The following is a 7,830-nucleotide window of genomic DNA, read 5'->3' on the forward strand; positions in this document are numbered from 1 at the left end:
AGGAGAGACACAGTCTGTGGACTCCAAGACTTGATAGATGTCCGTACTCACAGGCTGGTTCCCTTTGAAAGCACGAGAGAGACCACTGTCTCACGTTCGCCACAATGTAGTGGTCCTATTCCAGCGGATCTGTAGGTACCCGATTGTGACGCTTCATCACACGGATGAGAGGAGAGTGACCAGGATGTGTGACTCTCGTGCCAATACGGGACTAAATTCACCTGTCTCTCTCTCTGTCCCTGTGTCTCTTCTCTCTTTCCCTGTCTCTTCTCTCTGTCCCTGCCTGTCTCTCTCTCTTTCCCTGTCTCTCTCTCTGTCCCTGTGTCTCTCTCTCTTTCCCTGTCTCTCTCTCTTTCCCTGTTCTCTCTCTCTTTCCCTGTGTCTTCTCTCTTCCTTCCTGTGTTCTCCTCTCTTCCCTGTCTCTCTCTCTGTTCCCTGCTCTCTCTCTCTGTCCCTGTGTCTCACTCTCTTCCCTGTCTCTCTCTCTGTCCCTTGTGTCTCCTCTCTCTTCCCTGTGTCTCTCTCTCTGCCCTGTGTCTCACTCTCTTCTCCCCCTGTCTCTCTCTCTGTCCCCGCTGTCTCTCTCTCCGTGCCGTAGCTAAGGGGCTACATTACGCAGACCGCAGGGCAGGCTGGCCTACCACACATCACACTGCGTTGCTGTACACTAAGTGGTACGCAGAGATTTTACAGCGAGTACTCTGAAAACATAACTAACTTTGTGTCTGCTGAAGTGTAGAGTAGGTGTAGAGCATAGAAACAGTGAACTCCAGAGGTTAAAGACTGTATCCATTTCCTGTCTCCTGAAACCAAATAGAAAAAATATTAGGAAAGGAGTCTTACCTCGTCTGTAATCTGACCACCAAACGTTACCCAGGTACCTAAAACAGAGACAGAGATAGCGGTTAGAAGTTGTAGCATCCCAGTATCGGGGAAACTGTGGTCCTCCATGTACATCGCTGGACATGTGCCCAGTCCTGACATAGGCAGGAGCTGAATACTGCTCCAGATCCTGTTGCTCTTATAGAATATCAGATCAAAAGTATTGAGGAGTTCCGGCACGTCAATATAAACAAGTACCGGCACCTATTTCAGTCCAAGTCAAACACTTTACATTGGCAGAATCCCAGACGTTGTGCTAACAGCTACTAAACGTATGTTAAAGGCTGAGACTGGATGTCAGGGGGGTAACTCCTACAGGCCTTTTCCCTGAAGCAACAGCACTGAGCCCAGACAGAATAAACTGCCGGTACAAATCTGCCCTGTCGGAGAACAGCATGCAAGCAGAGTGCATACTGTGTGTGTGTTGTGTTGTGGTGGTGTGTGTGGTGGTGTAGTGCGTGTGCGGTGTGTGTGTACTGTGCGTGTGCGTGTGTGTGGGTGTACGTGTGTGTGTGTTTGTTCGTGTGCGCTGCATGATGCTGGTGTCTGTGATTGATGTTGCATGTGGTTGTACGCTAGCCCGTAGCTCGATGTGCGTGCTGTATACCGTGCGTGAGTGCACGACGTGGTTGTCTCTCGATTCACCACTGTGTGTGTTCCGTACTGTCTGTTCCGAATTCGCTTCTAGCTCCGTGCCACAGGCCACAGTAACGTGCGTAGTGCGTGAACATCGTCTAATGGTCTAGTCCCGCTGGCTGTGGTTTGCATGCTGTTACGTGGACTGCGACGTGGTGCCCCTCTGTTCCATCTTATACCATGTCTGCTACCGCGGTCGTGGCGCCCGAGGTTGTGTGTTCGTGTGCATGTGCGTGTTGTGCATGGGTGTGGATGCTGTCGTCGCTGTGCGCGGGTGTCGGTTGTGTTGCGTCGTAGCGTGTGCGTGTGTGCGTGGCGAGGCGAGTGCCGTGCGCGTTGCGTGCGTGCCGTGCGTGCCGTGCTGTGCGTGCGTTGCCGCATGGTGCGTGCTAGTGGTCGTGCGTGCGTTGCGTGCTGCCGTGCGTGCATAGTCGCCAGTGCGTGCGGTATGCGTGCCTGCGTGTGCGTGCGTGCGTGCGTGCGTGTGTGTGTGTGTGTGTGTGTACATGCATGCGTGCAATCCCATACTCATGACTGCCCTCTAAATACCAAAGACAGGTCAGACAGAAGGCTGAGTCATGAACCTGTAAAGAGGTTGCATCACACTCCTAACCTGAGGTATGGGTGTACAGCTGGACAGGGTTAGTAGTTAGGGGTTTTAGACACAGCGGTAGTAGTTGGGGTTGGGTGGTATCCACATGTTAATATCTTCATACCATTCCTGTACCATACAGGGGAATACTTCAATATACCCAGTATACACTATGGTATGTCGCACAAGCCTCGTAACACCTCAAAACACCAAGGAGGAGCGTCCCTGCCAAATTCAAAAAATGAAACTATTGCTGCTAACTTGAGTGGAGAAAATAGGTATTAAAACTTCTTAAGACTAGGGGGCGCAGTTTTCGCTTTTGGCTAWAAAGGCYTACCCATTTGAAACTGCCTATTTCTCAGCCCCCGAAACTAGAATATGCATATAATAGTCAGATTAAGATAGAAAACACTCTGAAGTTTCCAAAACTGTAATTTTTTTGTCTGTGAGTTAAACAGAACTGATATTTCAGGCTAAAACCTGAGGAAAATCCAACCAGGAAGTGGCCCTGTTCTTGAGACCTCTCTGTTCCCATGCATAGCTATTGCCCATYTAAAGGGATATCAACCAGACTTCTTTTTCTATGTCTTCCCTAAGGTGTCAACAGCCTTTAGACATAGTTTCAGGATTTTATTTTGAAGGATGAGCGTGAACGACCACATTGCGTAAGTGGATAGGTGGGGGCTCTCCGAGTGATTTTTGCGCAAAAGTGAAAGGCAGCCATTGTTTCTCTCGGTCCTAGTGAAAAGCCAACTGTCCCGGTTGATATATTATCGAATACATATTTGAAAAACACCCTGAAGATGGATTATAAACAACGTTTGACATGTTTCTGTGGACATTATGGATATAATTTGGATTTTTTTCCGGCGTTGTCGCTAACGCTCTTTCCGGTGGATTCCTGGGCATAACGCAGCAAACAAACGGAGGTATTTGGATATAAAAAATATCTTTATGGAACAAAAGGAACATTTGRTGTCTAACTGGGAGTCTCGTGAGTGATACCATCCGAAGATCATCAAAGGTAAACGATTAATTTGATTGCTTTTCTGATTTTCGTGACCAAGTTACCTGACGCTAGGTGTTCTTATTGTTTTGTCGAGCAATCGATAAATTTACACAAATGCAAGTATTGCTTGCGCTGTAAAGCATAATTTCAAAATCTGAGACGACAGATGGATTAACAAAAGGCTAAGCTGTGTTTTGCAATATTGCACTTGTGATTTCATGTATTTCATCGAAATTATATCTTGTATTATATATCGTTCCGCTAGGCTTAGCTATGCTAGTCAGCGTTTTCATGATGACAGATATCCAGGATTCCGACGGATGGGTGTTCCAGAAAAGGGTTTTAACAGAGTGGAGAAAATAGGTGATTACTCAGTAGTGCGAGAACAATAGGATAGTACACAGTGGAGAAAATATGTATTACAGAGTGGAGAAAAATTATGTGATTACAGAGTGCGAGAAAAATAGGTATTACCAGAATGGACGAAAATAGGTATTCAACAGCAGTGGAGAAAAATAGGTATTATACAAGTGGAGAAAAAGGTTATTACAGCAGTGTAATACCTACGCAGAATAGAAAGAGAGTGGGAGGCCCCTTGGTGCACAATTGAGGCAACCGAGCGACAAGTAGCAATGATAGGTGTCTAGTTGTCGGAGACTAACATGAAGACGCCCTTTTGCACATAGTCCGTCAACTGGAGCTTATGAAATTAAGTTTACCCGCAAGTACCCCCAGTCTCAACGTCAACAGTGAACGAGAGAAAACTCCGGATGCTGTGCCTTCTCAGGCCAGAGTCCTCTGTGTCCAGCTTCTCAACGGTCAACAGTTGAAGAGGTGACTCCGGTGGATTGTCTTGGATCTTCTAGGCAGAGTTCCTCTGTCCAGTCACGTCAACAATGAAGAGGGTGACTCCGGAGATGCTGGCTTCTAGGCATAGCTTCCTTCTGTCCGTCTCAACGTCAACAGTGAAGAGTGACTCCGGGGTGCTGGCCTTCTTAGGCCAGATTTTCCTCTGTTTCAGTTTCAACGTCAACAGCTGGAAGAGGCGACTCTGGATGCTGGACTTTCTAGGCAGAGTTCCTCTATCCAGTCTCAACTCAAACAGTGAAAGGCCACTCGGGAGCTGGACTTCTAGGCAGGCAGTTCCTCTGCTCCAGTCTCAACGTCCACACACAGTGAAGGTGACTCCGGGATGCTGGCCTTCAGGCAGGTTCCTCTGTCCAGTCTGCAACGTCACAGCGATGTGCACCCAGGGTCCTCCCACTCCTCTTTCTATTCTGGTTAGAGCCAGTTTTTGCGCTAGTTCTGTGAAGGGACCATGAGTACCAAGCGTTGTAACGTTCTTTCAGTTCTTGGCAATTTCTCTGCATTATGGAAATAGCCCCTTCATTTCTTCAAACAAGAATAGAACTGACGAGTTTCAGAAGAAAGTAGCTCTTGTTCTGGCCATTTTTGTGAGCTCTGTAAATTCCCGAACCCACAACGCGCATCGGTCCTGATGCTCCAGCGATACTCAACTAGTCTAAAGTTAAAGGACAAGATTATACATTGCTTCTTTTAATCCAGGTACACAGTTTTCATCTTGCTAACATATGCAAAAGGTTTTCTACATGATCAATTAGCCTTTTTAAAATGAATAAACTTTGGATTAGCTAAACACAACATGCCACTGAACAAAGGAGTGGATGATTGTTGATTAATGAGCCTCAGTACGCCTATGTAGATATTCGCATTAAAAAATTCAAGCCGTTTTCCAGCTACGAATAGTCATTTACAACATTAACAATGGTCTACACCTGGTATTCTTGATCTAATTTGGGTTGATTTTTAATGGACAAAAACATTTTGCTTTTCTTCCAAAAACAAGAACATTTCTTAGTTGACACAAAGCGTGGTTGTTTTCTATTGTTATTTGATCAAGAAAAATAGATTCATTCGAGGTGGATTATTATTGGGTATTTGCGGATCGCACGGAGAAAGGGAGCAGGGCAAGAACTCTTACAATTTCCAACTATTTGAATTTCCGCAAGATACTGTTCTTACACGTATATTACCAATGTTATGGTGGAGGAGCAGAAAGAAATACAAAAAATGTGGCCCAGCAGACTAATGGTATCCAGTAATACAGGACTAATTAAAGGCCTAGTGCACTATTTTTGTGAAAACCCACCCGAACTATATGATATTTAAAAATGTAATTTTCTTTTGGGGGGTCTTCAGGGGGGAGGCGCACCCCTCAGCACTGCTACTTCTGTGGCTGTTGTGTTTCAGATCCTCCTCACTATGAGCGTCGAAGGAACAGCTAAGCACTAGGCCACCACCCAAAACACACAAACACCACCAGTACACCTTTCACACCAATTATCTTGTATCTTTCTATTAGAGTGAATAGAAATTATATAAAAATAAATGTAATAATATAATAGACGAGGGCCATGGAAGATTTGCGATGACTAAGCGTTTTTTCCAGGGTGTACTGCTATCCATCGTTTTACCAGAGACCCATCCCAGTCCTGTCCACTGCCCAACCTCCACCTTGTCTGCTCTGAGACCCATCCAGTCCTGTCCACTGCCTACATCCACCTGTCTCATCTGAGATCTCATTCCCTTCCTGTCCCACATTGCCACCTCCACCTGTCTGCTCTGAGACCTCATCCCTGTCCTGTCCCATTGCCCACCTCCCCTGTCTGCTCTTCGAGACCTCATCCCAGTCCTGTCCACTGCCCACCTCCACCTGTCTGCTCTGGACTCATCCAGTCCTGTCCCACCCTGCCCACTCCTTCCAACCTGTCTGCTCTGAGACCCTCCCTGTCCTAGTCCCACTTGCCCACCTCCACCTGTCTGCTCTGAAGACCTCATCCCTAGTCCTGTCCCACTACCCACCTCCACCTGGTGCTGCTCTCAACCTCATCCCCATCAGTCCTGTTTCCCACTGCCCACCTCCACCTGTCTGCTCTGAACCTCATCCCAGTCCTGTCCCACTTGCCCACCTTCCACCTGTCTGCTCTGAGACCTCATCCCAGTCCTGTCCCACTGCCCACATACCACCTTCTGCTCGAGACCAGCCCTAGTCCTGTCCCACTGCCCACCTTCCACCTGTCTGCTCTGAGACCTCATCCCAGGTCCTGTCCCCACTACCCACGCCCACCTGTCTGCTCTGAGACCTCATCCCAGTCCTGTCCCACTACCCACCTCCACCTGTCTGCTCTGAGACCTCATCCAGCTCCTGTCCACTTTGCCACCTCCACTGTCGCTCTGAGAACCTCTATCCCTGTCCTGTCCCACTTGCACCTCCACCTGTCCTGCTCTGACACCTTCATCCCTTGTCTTGTCCCCACTGCCCACCTCCACCTGTCTGCTCTGACGACCTCATCCCAGTCCATGTTCCACTTGCCCATCTTCCACCTGTCTGCTTCTGAGACCTCATTCCCAGTCCATTGTCCCTACTACCCCTCCACCGTCTGCCTGACGACCTCAATTCCAGTTCCCTGTCCCACTACCACTCCCACCTCTGCTCTCGGATCCCTCATCCCAGTCCTGTCCCACTGCCCCACCTCCACCGTGTCTGCTCTTAGAGATCCTCATCCCCAGTCCTTGTCCCACTGCGCACCTCACCCGTGTCCCAGCTCTGAGACCTCACCCAGTTCCCTGTCCACTACCCACCTCCACCTGTCTTGCTCTGACACCTCATCCCGAGACCTGTCCCACTTGCCAACCATCACCTGTCTGCTCGCAGACCTCCATCCCTGTTCCTGTCCCACTTGCCACCCGTCCACCTGACCTGTCTGCTCTGAGACCTCATCCGAGTCCTGTTTCCCACCTGCCCACCTCCACACTCTGCGTTCTACGTCCAGCAGACCTCATTCCCAGGTCCTGTCACAACTGCCATCCCTCCACCTGAGTCTCGCTCTCCGAGAACCTCAATCCCAGTCCTGTCACACTGCCCCACCTCCACCTGTCTGCTCTGAGACCTCGAATCCGATTCTCTTGCATCCCACGCTGACCCACCTTCCACCTGTCTGGCTCTTCAGACCTCAATCCCAGGCCATGTCCCCACCTGCCCACATTCTCCACCTGATCTGCTCTTGAGACCTCATCCCAGTCCCTGATCCCACTACCCCACTCCATCCTGTCTGCCTTCTGAGACCTCATCCCAGTCCGTGTCCCCACTGCCACCTCCATACCTTGTCTGTGCTCTGAGAACCCTCATCCAGTCCTTTGTGCCCCCACTGGCCACCTCCCAACGCTGCGTCTGCTCTTCTGACCGTCATCCCAGTCCTGTCCCACTTGCCCACCTCCACCTGTCTGCTCCTCGGACCCAGCCCCAGTCCCGTGATCCCCAACTGCCTCACCACTCTCATCCCGTGTCCTGCTCTGAGACCTCATCCCAGTCTGTCCCACTACCCACCTCCACCCTGTCTGCTCCTGGGACCTCATCCCATCCTGGTCCACTACCCAGCCTCCACCTGCTGCCTCTGAGACCTCATCTCCTTCCGCAGTCCTGTCCCCACTGCCCACCTCACCTGCTCTGCTCTGAGACCTCACCCTGTCCTGTCCACTGTCCTCACCCTCCACCTGTCTGCTCCTGACACCCTCATGCCCGTGTCTTGTCCCACTGCGCCACCGATCGCACCTGGTACTGGTGGACGCACTATCCCCCTCTAGTCCTGTCCATGACCCAACCTCCACCTGTCGTATCTCTTCTCTTCGG

General features: G+C 49.8%; 1 long non-coding RNA gene across 1 annotated transcript in view; it reads right to left on the reverse strand.

Annotated features, from left to right (window-relative positions):
• LOC112076920 (uncharacterized) overlaps nucleotides 1-882 on the reverse strand; it is a 36,015-nt gene extending 35,133 nt beyond the window's left edge. The window contains exon 1 of the long non-coding RNA XR_002895288.1: nucleotides 844-882. This is a non-coding gene — a long non-coding RNA (uncharacterized lncRNA). The remainder of the gene's footprint in view (nucleotides 1-843) is intronic.
• Between the last annotated feature and the right edge of the window lie 6,948 nt (nucleotides 883-7,830).

Source organism: Salvelinus sp. IW2-2015, unplaced genomic scaffold (assembly GCF_002910315.2).
Source record: "Salvelinus sp. IW2-2015 unplaced genomic scaffold, ASM291031v2 Un_scaffold4133, whole genome shotgun sequence".
NCBI lineage: Eukaryota > Metazoa > Chordata > Actinopteri > Salmoniformes > Salmonidae > Salvelinus > Salvelinus sp. IW2-2015.